The following is a 12,919-nucleotide window of genomic DNA, read 5'->3' as shown; positions in this document are numbered from 1 at the left end:
GCCCTTGCTGGAGTGTAGGCAGACACAGAGAATACACATGGTGTTGGTCTGAAAAAAAAACAGCTTGGACACGTGCAATTAAATAAATCAAAAATAGTGGTTTCATAATGTGTCAGTCTGTAAAAGTGATTTCAAATTGTAAAAAGAGATTTTCACTTGGCCCTAAAAAAAAAGAGCAGTAAGTGTGCTTTCAAATTGGCAAAGAAATTTCGTTTTAGGACTAATGTGAAAACATGACTCTGTGTGCATAGAGGAATTATAGGCAGAGATTTATTGCGTCTTGCTCTGGTGATTTCACAGTTGCATTAGATGGAAAGGGGGAGCGAATTTTTTGGGGAAGAAGCAGAGGCTTAGCACACACCCATGTGCTTGCCATGTATAGTCATGCACAGTATTTAGAAGCCAGTGGGGTTTTCAGGTTTAAGTCTGTAATGCAAATACATTCAGCATCACTAAGGCTGGTTGCCCTTGGTGGAGTGTAGGCAGTCACAGAGAATGCACATGGTGGTGGTCTGAAAAAAAAACAGTTTGTACACGTGCAATTAAATAAATCAAAAATAGTGGTTTCATAATGTGTCAGTCTGTAAAAGTGATTTTCACTCGGCCCGAAAAAAAAAGAGCAGTAAGTGTGCTTTCAAAATGGCAAAGAAATTTCGTTTTGGGACTAATGTGAAAACATGACTCTGTGTGCATAGAGGAATTATAGGCAGAGATTTATTGCGTCTTGCTCTGGTGATTTCACAGTTGCATTAGATGGAAAGGGGGAGCGAATTTTTGGGGGAAGAAGCAGAGGCTTAGCACACACCCATGTGCTTGCCGTGTATAGTCATGCACAGTATTTAGAAGCCAGTGGGGTTTTCAGGTTTCAGTCTGTAATGCAAATACATTGAGCTTCACTAAGGCTGGTTGCCCTTGGTGGAGTGTAGCACTGTGGACATGGGCTTTTTAAAAAATCTGAAAAGTGGTTTCATAATGTGACAGTTTGTAAAAGAGATTTTCACTTGCCCAAAAAAAAGAGCAGTTTGTGTGCATTCAAATTGGCAAAGAAATTTTGTTTTATGACTATTGTGAAAACAAATGTAGTAATATATTTAAATACAATAAAGGATTTTTTTTTTAGTTTTTTTCAGGTATTGCTGAAGAACAGTGAACAAAATTTAAGATGCCTACAAAATCTCGAGCTCAAAAAACGCTAAAAAAAAAACTATATTTGAAGACAACTGGAGGACCAAAGTTAGTAGAAGATGCTCATGTTGGGAAAAAGAAAAAATCTTCTGGTAAGCAGAAAAAACAATTTCTTAACTAAATATTCAAAACAAAGAAAAATGTACAAAATGTCTGTCCTCGGAAAAATGTAACAAAACATAGAGAACAGCAAAAAATTGAGAATTTAGTTAATGCAAATATACCTTCTGCAATTGAAAAGTTTAACATAAACAGAAAAACAGCGTTTAAAGAGATACGTAGAAAAATGTTTCAGAGAAGAGTTATGTCCAATTTGATAAAGGATGTAAAGAAATATAAGCAAAAGGCAAAATATTACAAGAGAAAAAAAGAAATTGAAGCCATTGCAGCAAAAGCATTAGAATTAAAAAGGAAACTATTCATATTAATTTTGAATAGGATGCGTACATTAGATAAAATGGTTAATGTACTGAAATCACAAAGCAAAAGCAAAAGAGTAGTGAACAGAACAAACTTTTGTAAAGTGTTTTTAGGAAAGTGGATGCATAGTTCAAGTAGTGAACCTTTTTTTAATGAAGAGAGCTATTTTCAAAGTAATAGTTTGCTGCATGCAGTTGACACCAGAGGTCGTTCATACGAAGTAAAAAATGGTTGCATAATGGAGAAGGAGATAATGGTTCCAAGAGATGAGGTACAAGTGATGGCAGATGAGGCAATGGGGAGACGTCCTAAAGCCCCAGTGTACACTTGGAATTGTAGTAGTATTTGCACTGTGCGTCAGGAATCTATTGACAGATTTCGAGAGTTTCTAAGAGAATATAGTAAAAAAAGTGTAAAACAAAAGATTAAGGTGCTTCAAAGTCTGGATCCATGCAGAGTGAGAGAGAATACTGGTTTGCAGGGTCATTCTCTTGCTTGTCTATCTAGAAAAGTGTGCAATAGTGTTTTCCATCATTTTAGGATGCTGGCTGTTCATCATACTGAAATGAGAAAGTTTGTGAGACGGTTGTATTTTGCCAAAAGTCCAGCAATAAAGTTAAATGAATTGAATAGGGCTCTGTTCCGAGGAACGGTATCAGATGTAGAGAAGGTTGTTGATGAAATTCAGTTTTGTTACTTTGGTCCTGAACAAAACAGTGCAGAGAAGGACACAGTAAATGAGGCAGAAGTGGAAGAGAATGTAGAACCCTCTGTAAGTAACACATTTAATGATCACATAACAAAATTTGCAATAGTCTCTAATGAAAGACCAAATGTTACTTGTATTTGTTGCCGCAGAACTCATTATAGAAAACAAACTAGGAATGTTGATCTCTACAGAAAGAGTGAAAATGAAGATAATTATAAGTGGATGGATTTTGCCACATATATATTTCTTGAAAATTGTTTTGAATTGGGTGAAGATCAGCGTATTTGTAAATACTGTTACAACAAGTTAGAGGAAAATAGAATGCCGACCAGAGCTGTACATAATAATTTAGAATTGGATGCTATTCCTGCTGAACTTTCTGAATTAAATACATATGAGTCTATACTCATTCAATGTGTTCATCCGTTCCAGACCATAGTACGTATGGAGCCCAAAACTGGTAAATTACCTCCTTCAGATTTACTGAGAGGTTTAAAAGGTAGAGTGGTGTATTTGCCCTTGGATTTGAAAAAAAATATGGAAACTATTGATGCGGATACTTTGGAAACTGAACCATTAATTATTCTGGTTAATGGTGTACCTACAAAGAATAAGAAGATTTGGCAGGAGCTGGTAGATGTGCGGAAAGTACAAAGAGCAAATTTGTATTTGAAAAAAAATAACAAATGGTATGAATCAATTTATATAGAAGAAGAAGAAGAAGAAGAAGATTTTCAAGAACACACAGAAACACCAACTGGACAAATTGAAAAAGTGGACAAGTCAAAGGAAGAAGAAATTTATGAACATTTTAGCATACATCCTCTCCATTCGAAAGAAGTTATGGGAGACAATATTGATCTCTTTCAGATGAAGAAAGCAAAAGGAAATCCCGTGAGTGTATGGGAGGAGAGCTTGGAAGCTCGATGTTTTCCCCAGCTGTTTCCTAAAGGAAAAGGAGGACGATACGATGAACGTCCAGAACAGATTCCAGCTTCAGAGTATCGGACTACAAGACTATATGCTGAAGATCCCAGATTTCGACAAAGTATTCCTTATTTGTTCCATCTTTTATTTGAAAGCGACTTGTCTGCACTGTCTAATGCAGTAAATCACATTTTAAAAAGTGGAGTACATTTACAAAATGTGTCTGCTAAGGATTTTATGGAGAAAGTGCAGCACCGAGATGATCATTTGGAAACACAACTGATCAATCTGATGGCTTGTCAGCATGGGACAAATTAATATTGGTACCGACGCCATGGTGAACTAAAATGCATGTTACGCAATTTAGGAACACCAACATGGTTCCTTACCCTAAGCTGTGCCGAGTACGCTTGGGATGATTTACTGGATTTTCTACGAGAGGCCAATTCAAACATTAAAAACATCGAATACAAGACAGCAGGAGAACTGTGCTCATTGGATCCGGTTAATGTTTGCAGATATTTCAATCATAGATTTGAGGCTATGATGTCCTTCATCTGCAATAAAAAAAATCCACCCCTTGGAGAAGTAGTGGATTTCTTTTGGAGAAAAGAGTACCAGGCAAGAGGTGCTCCTCATATTCATATGCTGCTGTGGATCAAGGATGCCCCAAAGTTTGGAACAGATACTGATGAAGCAGTGTTATCTTACATTGAAGAATATGCAACATGTGGTATACCAAAAAGCAAAGAAGAGAACAAGTTAAAGGAGCAAGTTCTACGTTTCCAAAGTCATCGGTGTGGAAAATACTGTCGACGGAAATACAAGAGCAAAGAAAAATACTACACTAAATGTCAATTTGGATTTCCTAGACCTGTTCTTTCAAATGGAAGAGTCAACAGTTTTATGTCAGCTGTGAGACATACTATCACAAGAAAATCACCTAAGAATACCTACAACCTTAAAAGAAAAGAAGAATCAAAAAATATAAATGACTACAACCCAGTCATTTTATCCATGTGGAACGCTAACATGGATATACAGTATGTAGCTGACAATTCCATTGCTGTTGCACGATATGTAACGTCTTACATTACGAAATCAGAAAAAACAGAATTGAAGGAAATGTGGGAAGAGATTTCTCACGAGAAGACTGTCAGTAAGAAGCTGTACAGTTTCAGTTTGAAGATGTTATCGCATCGAGAAATTGGATCCTACGAATGTTCAGATAGGTTATCTTCTGCAAGTCTCTACTCGAAGTCAAGAAGAATAATTTGGGCAAGTTTAGGCCTTGCAGCAATGAGAAATCGGGTACTGAAATCTGTTGGAGAAATTGAATATTTGGCCGAGAATGACCCAGAAAGTACAGATATATTGAAAACAAACATGTTGGACACATATTATCCCAAGAGAAGTCATCATCTGGAGAACATGTGTCTCTATGAAGTGCTGCAGAACTACATTTATTCACGGAAAGCTGCAGAAGACATCAACAGTGGAAAATATAAAGTTGTTGGTGAAGAAGGATGTTTGGTGAAGCAAACCAAAGGAAGTTTGATAAATCACCGGAAGCTGAGTTGCGACACAACCGACAAGAAAGAATTTTACTACTTGGCTCTTTTACAGTTGTTTAAACCATGGCGTACAGAGGATGAACTACTGGGAGAATTCCAGAGCTATGAAGATTCTTTTAATGCTTGCAAAGACAGCATACAATGCAGTACATTCTCAACTTATCTGCAAATGTTAAATGAAGAAATTGAACAGGAAACTACAATTGCAGCAGAAATAGCTAGAGACAGTTCTCAGGACAGCCAAAGTTCAGGAACATACAGTCAAGATCCCCTAGGACAACCAATCGTTGAAAATGAAGCATCAATAGCCATGAATGAAGTGGAAACGGCTATGAATCAAGCTCAAGAAGAATTTATAGACTTACAAAATTTGGAAAGACAACTGAATCAAGAGCAGCAACACATTTATGAAGAGATCAACAACAAAATTGATCACGGATTTCTACATATAAAAAAAGAGTGCTCATGCACATCATTTCATCCAATCAGGATGTATGTAAGCGGACAAGCTGGCACTGGAAAAAGTTTCCTAATTAAAGTTATCAGAAGCTACCTAAAGCAAAAAACGGATTCTACTTTGTCTTGTGTGGTTACTGCTCCAACTGGGTTAGCAGCATATAACATAAAAGGAATCACCTTACATCGTTTGCTAATGTTACCAGTGGAGCATGAGAACAAAATACAATTCAACAAGCTAACTGGAGAAGCATCCTTGGAAGTTTCAAGAGTATTGAAGAAGATGCAAGTTCTCATTATTGATGAGGTGAGCATGGTATCAAACTTAATGCTTGCCTTTGTGCATTTAAGAATGCAGCAAATTTTGAAGACAGACTATGACGTGTTATTTGGTGGAAAACACGTCATAGTTTTTGGGGATCTTTTGCAACTTACTCCAGTTAAAGGACAACCAGTGTTTAATACTGTGACACATGAAGACACGAAGAAGTCATTGGGAAGCATTGGAAATACAAATATTTGGTCCTTCTTTGAGTACAAGGAACTTACAACTAATATGAGGCAAGCAAACGATGAAGAATATGGAAGTATTCTGAAAGATATCAGAATTGGACTACTCACAGAAGTTGGGAAAAAAGCATTAAAGAGTCGGCTGCTACATAATTTATTTCCAAAGGAAGAAATAGTTGCAGAGAAAATATACAAGAATATTGCAGAAAACAAAAGTGTCATCTGCTTAATGCCAACTCTACGTGAATGCTCAATATTTAATGAGGAGCTTTTGAAATTGGAAAAGGAAGAGATCAGGAAATTGGAAGCAGTGGACAAAATTGAGGATGGAAGAATTACTGTCACAGTAACAGGCAAACTGAAAAATAAATTGGACTCACTAGAGAAGAACATCTCCAAAACAGCAGGATTAGAAAAAAATCTATATGTTTGCATGAACTGTAGAGTATTTTTAAGGAGAAATTTGGATGTTGAGAAAGGCTTAGTGAATGGAGCGATGGGAAGAGTTGTGGGTTTTATTAATTATCAGAAAAAAGAAGGAATTGAATGTTTACAGATAAAATTTGATCAGATAGATGAAGTTAAAGATATTTGTCGTTGTACAGTTCGTTTTATGCTTGTGAAAGACTTATATGTACGTAGGAAGCAGTTTCCATTTTCTCTAGCATATGCTGTAACTATCCACAAGTCTCAAGGATTGACTGTAGATTGTGCATTTGTGAACATTGGTTCAACTGTGTTCAAAGAAGGTATGGCATATGTAGCTTTGTCACGAGTCAAAACATTATCAGGTTTATTCATGATAGACTTTGATGACTCAAAAGTTAGTGCTGATACAAACTGTGTAAAGGAGTATAATAGATTAAGAAGAAGCTATGCTCCTCATTTAGGTCAGTATCCTGTGTTGGAGAAACGTGTAGTTTCTCGTAAAAGGAGAAATGAGAATATCTGTAATGAAGATATAGAGAAGAGGAAAAAAAAGAGGAGTGATGTAATTGCAAGCAAAAAGAAAAAGGACAATGAAGAACAGGTTGTAGGATGTCATTTTGAAAATAGCTCTGGTGTCAACTGCTACGCTAATGTAGTGCTGAATGTTGCATTTTATCTGGAAAGTTTGCAAGAGCAGATAATAGTAAATCAGGGAAAAAGATTCTGTTCAGAGCTGAGTCTCCTTTTTCAAAAGCTGAGTAAAGATAAAACTCAAATAGAAAGTGCTACTGATATTAGAAAACTTTTAGATGTATGTTCAGGACGAACACAGTTTTCACAAAATGAACAGCAAGATGCACACGAATTTTTGATGTATTTTCTTCAGGTAGTGGAAGAAGAAGGAGTTCCCATTGACATTTTTTTTGGTCTCTCTTATAAATGGGAACATAGTTGTGATAATTGTTATAATATATGTGGCTCTATTGTTGATAATGAAAGGTTTATATATTTGACATTGCCAGAGAGTAAAACAGTCACTTTTGCAAAATTAGTTAAAGATGCTAATCATAGCATGAAATGTGGTGAGTGTAATTCTGACATGTTTTCAACATTAATTTTAAGGGAATACGGACAGTATGTAATTTTAATGATGCAACGATGTAGAGCTGATGGTTCAAAATTGGATACTTTAATAAAGAAGTTTACAGGACAGCAATTATCAATTTCAGGAAAAACTTTTGTAACTGTTGCAATAATTTTCCATGATGGACCTACTGTTACTTCTGGACATTACACAGTTTATCTAAAATGTGAAAAAGGCTGGACACTGTGTAATGATTCCCAATTGATTTTCAAACAACGTTTGCCTTTTGATTTAGCAAATTCCTATCTAATCTTCCTGAAACCTAAATTTTAGAGAGACTTGGCAAGATCTGGACAAAATAATTTTACCATTTTACTGGATTACCATTGCAATTTTGTAGAAAAAATATTTTTAAAATTATCATTTGGCCTAAAGGAAAGATAACCAATTGTAATGTGGACTTTTTTAATTTTTAATGCAATTTTGAAAAACCAATAATTTATAGATAATCGGTAACTTCTGCACATTTTAAATTTTGGAATGCTATTGGACTGCCATTGGAAATTTTTTCAAAAATGATTTAAAAAATTACTATTTGGCCATGTGGAAAAGTAAGCAATTCTATTGTGGACTAAATAAATTATTCAAAAAATTTTCGTGAACCAAAATGTTACAGAGAATCGGTGAGATCTGGACAGATTAAACTTTAGAATTTTAATGGATTTCCCTTGGAAATTTATTCCAAAAAAAAAAATAAAAATACTATTTGGCCTAAAGGAAATGAAATCAGATGTATTTTGGAGTTATTTGAGATATAATATTGTGATTATACTTCTGAAACAAACATATCAGACGGTATTTTAAAGAAATAAGTATTGTTTTTAGATGATATTTTTTTAGAATAATATGCATTTCTGTAATGATAAGTTTAAGTGAGAAGAGATTCTGGGCTTTTTTAATACAATCTTTGAGATTGTTATTTTTTTTTGCCCGCTGTAAAATGATGAATGCAATTGCTTTCACAATTTATAGTGAAATGCAATATATTCTGAAAACAGCAAAAATAAGGCAAAAATATTTTTTTGAAAAAAATGTAAATATGTATACTGTATTATAAATTGTTAAAAAAATATTAATACTTTTTTCTTTTTTTTCAGATCGATATAGAAAATTTTCGAAAACTACAACCATTTTTAAAACTATTTTTTAAAAAAACAAATGAATAAATATTTTTTTGAGTGAGTATGGTAAGTCAATAATAATAATTGTAGTCTCTCAAGGACCTTGTAATGTGATAATTGATTTTTAGTGTTTTTTTTAAAAAATAAAAAAAAGGTACGCGCACCGTACGCGTACGGTAAAAAAAAAAAAAAAAAGGTTTTAAAAAACATATGTAAAAAAAAGATGAAAGATAAGGTTGGCTCTTAAAAGAACCGTTGTGTTCATGCAGGGACAGAGGAAAGGAAGCATGGGAAAATCATTCAAAGCTACAAATGTGCTGATCTATTTTGTTGTTCACTAGGGAAACACTGGTCTCCCTATGACAAATTAGACCTTTACAAAATGTGCAATGAATATCAACCTTCCGAAATCGAAGGTTCATTTCCAGAGGGCCAGCAAAAGGAGATTCTCCCCCCACAGATGAAGGGCTCACCTGACCTGCAGAAGAAGGAGTCAGCCCTGCAGATGATGGTCCAGGCTGAGCTGCTGTGGATGTACTGGCTCGTCTTTCTGAAGAGTTACCTCCAAAAAGATGACCATGTGTCCTTCCGTGTACATCCTGGAGGTGCCTCTTCATGGTGTGATTCCCAAAGGAATACTTCCTGTTAGGATTACCTCTAGAAAGTACACGCTTACACAGACAGCAAGTAACTAAGGGTGCATTCACCTTTTGCTGGCCTTCTGGAAAAGTAAAATAATCCCAAACATAAGAAGGCTTTTGTTTCCTCGATCTCTGCCTCAAGACAGTGCTGCTGGTGCTAGGCTCACTCTCAGAAGAGCTCTGCTGTTCTGCCATCGTATCCCAAAGACAAACCAGCTCCTTCTCCCAAGGGATCACAAGCAGAAATGAGGGGAATGGGTGTGGTGTAGGAGAGTTCTAGAACTGAAAGTAGTTTCAACCAATCAAAAGTTGTGTTTCATGATCACATGACCTACCGTACGCTTACGGTACGCTTACGGTACGCTTACGGCAAAAAGTACGCGTGCGCGTAAAAAAGACACGCGCTTCCGCGCATGCGCATAACAGTCACTCCCCGGCACTTCCGCGTAACGTGCGCGTGTGGCGTAAGCGCGCACGCGTCCCACGCGCAGTACGCGCGGCTACGCAAATTGCGTAACTATACGCAAGCAGCGTAGATAGATTACGGACGTTGCGTAAACCGTACGCTTACCGTGAGCTTACGGTACGCGTACTAAAAGAAAAAATAAAAAAAAATCTGGTAATAAATTTTACATGTTTATTTTAAAAAATATATTAAAAAAAAATATTTAAGGATTTTAAAAATTTAAGCATAGTCTTTATAAAATGAAAGAAAATTAAATTAAAAATATGTTTGAAAAAAATGAAGAATAAAAAAAAAAATTAGCATTTAAAAAACCTTGCAAATTCACTGAAAAAACCATGGGTTACACACACGTTATAGTTAGGAATTAGCATTTAAAAAACCTTGCAAATTCACTGAAAAAACCATGGGTTTCACACACGTTATAGTTAGGAATTAGCATTTAAAAAACCTTAGAAATTCACTGAAAAAACCATAGGTTTCACACACGTTATAGTTAGGAATTAGCATTTAAAAAACCTTAGAAATTCAGTGAAAAAACCATAGGTTTCACACATGTTATAGTTAGCTGGACATTTTACTCGTAAAAAACCAATGAAATTGCCCCGTTATAGTTAGTTCAGCTAACTATAACTCACGCGCCCGCAATGCACTGCTGATGACGTCACATATTACATCACTCATGACATGGTCAGTGACATCACTCATGACATCACTGATGACATCTCAAATGACATCACTGATGACCTCACTGATGACATCATCCTTGTGATAGAGTGGCAGACCTCCTCTCACCTTAATATAAGCTTTGATACACACATTCAAAAATAGAGACTAAAATTTTCAAAACAATGGACATACCAATACCAGTTACAACAACCTCTTCAGTAATTCTAAGATCCACATACACATCCACTCATTCACCAACAGTCCTATACAGTCACTCATACATGTACTCACTCATCATATGTACTCATACACCTATACATCCTGTTACATAATGCCACTCATCCACAGAGTTACTCACACACATAGTCACTCATGCTAATAAAGAATCAAACATACATTCACCTGCATATACAGTTATACACACACCACCACACTTACTTCTACGGAAACTTACACATACTTAGTCTTTTAAACAATCACTTATAGAAACACATACTTATTCATACAGGAACTCTTTCAATCTGTCCCTCTCACATATACTCACATATATACACCAATAGTCACATATACTAGTTTAAAACATATGTAGTTACTCCTGAAGACACTATTGGGACAGTCATTCACTCACTAACACACCCATACACACACTCATCCACCCATACAGTCCTGCACACATGCTGTCTTCAACACATACAAACAGTGAGTCACTCATTCATGCACCTATGCACTACGTAATACCCCCCACCGAACCATACAGACACTCAGACTGATACTCAAAAAAACAACTACTAACCTATATAGACACCCATGTAGCTACTCACCAACCCATGCAGCCACTTATACACAAAGTGAGAGATACACTTAATCAGTCAGTTACACAATCAATTTTTTAAAAACAAATCATCCATTTAGACACTTATATACCCATTTATTCTTCCATCGACCTTGAGATATACATATATAAAACATATTTAATTTTCAGAAAAACACACATTCACTGGATGATGTCATCAGTGAGGTCATCAGTGATGTCATTTGAGATGTCATCAGTGATGTCATGAGTGATGTCACTGACCATGTCATGAGTGATGTAATATGTGACGTCATCAGCAGTGCATTGCGGGCGCGTGAGTAATAGTTAGCTGAACTAACTATAACGGGGCAATTTCATTGGTTTTTTACGAGTAAAATGTCCAGCTAACTATAACATGTGTGAAACCTATGGTTTTTTCACTGAATTTCTAAGGTTTTTTAAATGCTAATTCCTAACTATAACGTGTGTGAAACCTATGGTTTTTTCAGTGAATATATATATATATATATATATATATATATATATATATATATATATACATATGTCCCCAATTTACTCGCGTTTCTCTGCCTCTTAATGGCGGCGGGCTCCGGTGAGGTAGCGAACCTCTATAAATTACTCCAATTCATGCGATTTGATTTTCTCACAGAAACCGAGCCCAGATCCGTATGCGTGGTTCAAAAAAGGAATTTATTCGTTACATGGCAAAACGCCCGACGCGTTTCGGAGCAGCCGCTCCTTTGTCACGGGTCAAAAAACATTTGTTTGTTCAAAGTATAAATAAAGTGTTTCACATCACATGACATAACATAAATGTAGGACTACAACACCACATCCGGATCATTGCAACATGGCAGCCATTTTAGAGTGGTACTTATAACTCATAAAGTATACATAACGCTATTTCACTCTTGAACGTTGCATGATAACATAATCTTAAATGTATAATGTTCAAACAATTACACATAATTTCATTATAATCGATATGTTTCATTTGCTTTTTTGCTTTCATCCTCATCTTATGATGATGGTGTCTCCGTCTCCTACAACATAAAAAACTCTGTGCGCAAAAACTGTGAGAAAATCAAATCGCATGAATTGGAGTAATATATATATATATATATATATATATCATGCAAAGAGAGTTACCCTCGTTGGACCAGCCACACACAGGTAGGTTTTCTAAGCGTGTCTTTTATTCTGGAAGCTGCAACAAGGAAAGTAGGCACTTCCCAGAGAAACAATTGCCTGACGCGTTTCGTGAAATGTTCACTTTCTCAAAGGCAGGATGTTTGACACACGCAGAGCATAATGGGCACTTTATTGCTGTTCTTGACACGCCCAGTGGCGGTTTGCAGAGCTAGCAGGTACACACGCCCAGTGGCAGTTCGCAAGGTTTGCTGGTACCTGTAGTGCTCCAGTATTCCTACAGTGAGGTGCACTCCGCTGCCAAAATCCAAAATAAAATCCCCATTGGGTCTACAGAAAGTCTCGCTGTTCCTTGCTGTTAGGTACGAACTTCCAGCACGAGCCTCCTGTCCTGAAAGCCACCATCTGGCGTCTTCGACGGGCCACTAGTGATGTGCGGCGGGGCTAGTCCACGGCTGGGTCAGCCGTAATGAATATCATGCAAAGAGAGTTACCCTCGTTGGACCAGCCACACACAGGTAGGTTTTCTAAGCGTGTCTTTTATTCTGGAAGCTGCAACAAGGAAAGTCGGCACTTCCCAGAGAAACAATTGCCTGACGCGTTTCGTGAAATGTTTACTTTCTCAAAGGCAGGATGTTTGACACACGCAGAGCATAATGGGCACTTTATTGCTGTTCTTGACACGCCCAGTGGTGGTTTGCAGAGCTA

The sequence above is a fragment of the Triturus cristatus genome, chromosome 1_2 (assembly GCF_964204655.1).
Source record: "Triturus cristatus chromosome 1_2, aTriCri1.1, whole genome shotgun sequence".
Taxonomy (NCBI): domain Eukaryota; kingdom Metazoa; phylum Chordata; class Amphibia; order Caudata; family Salamandridae; genus Triturus; species Triturus cristatus.
Note: the sequence above shows the minus strand (reverse complement) of the source record.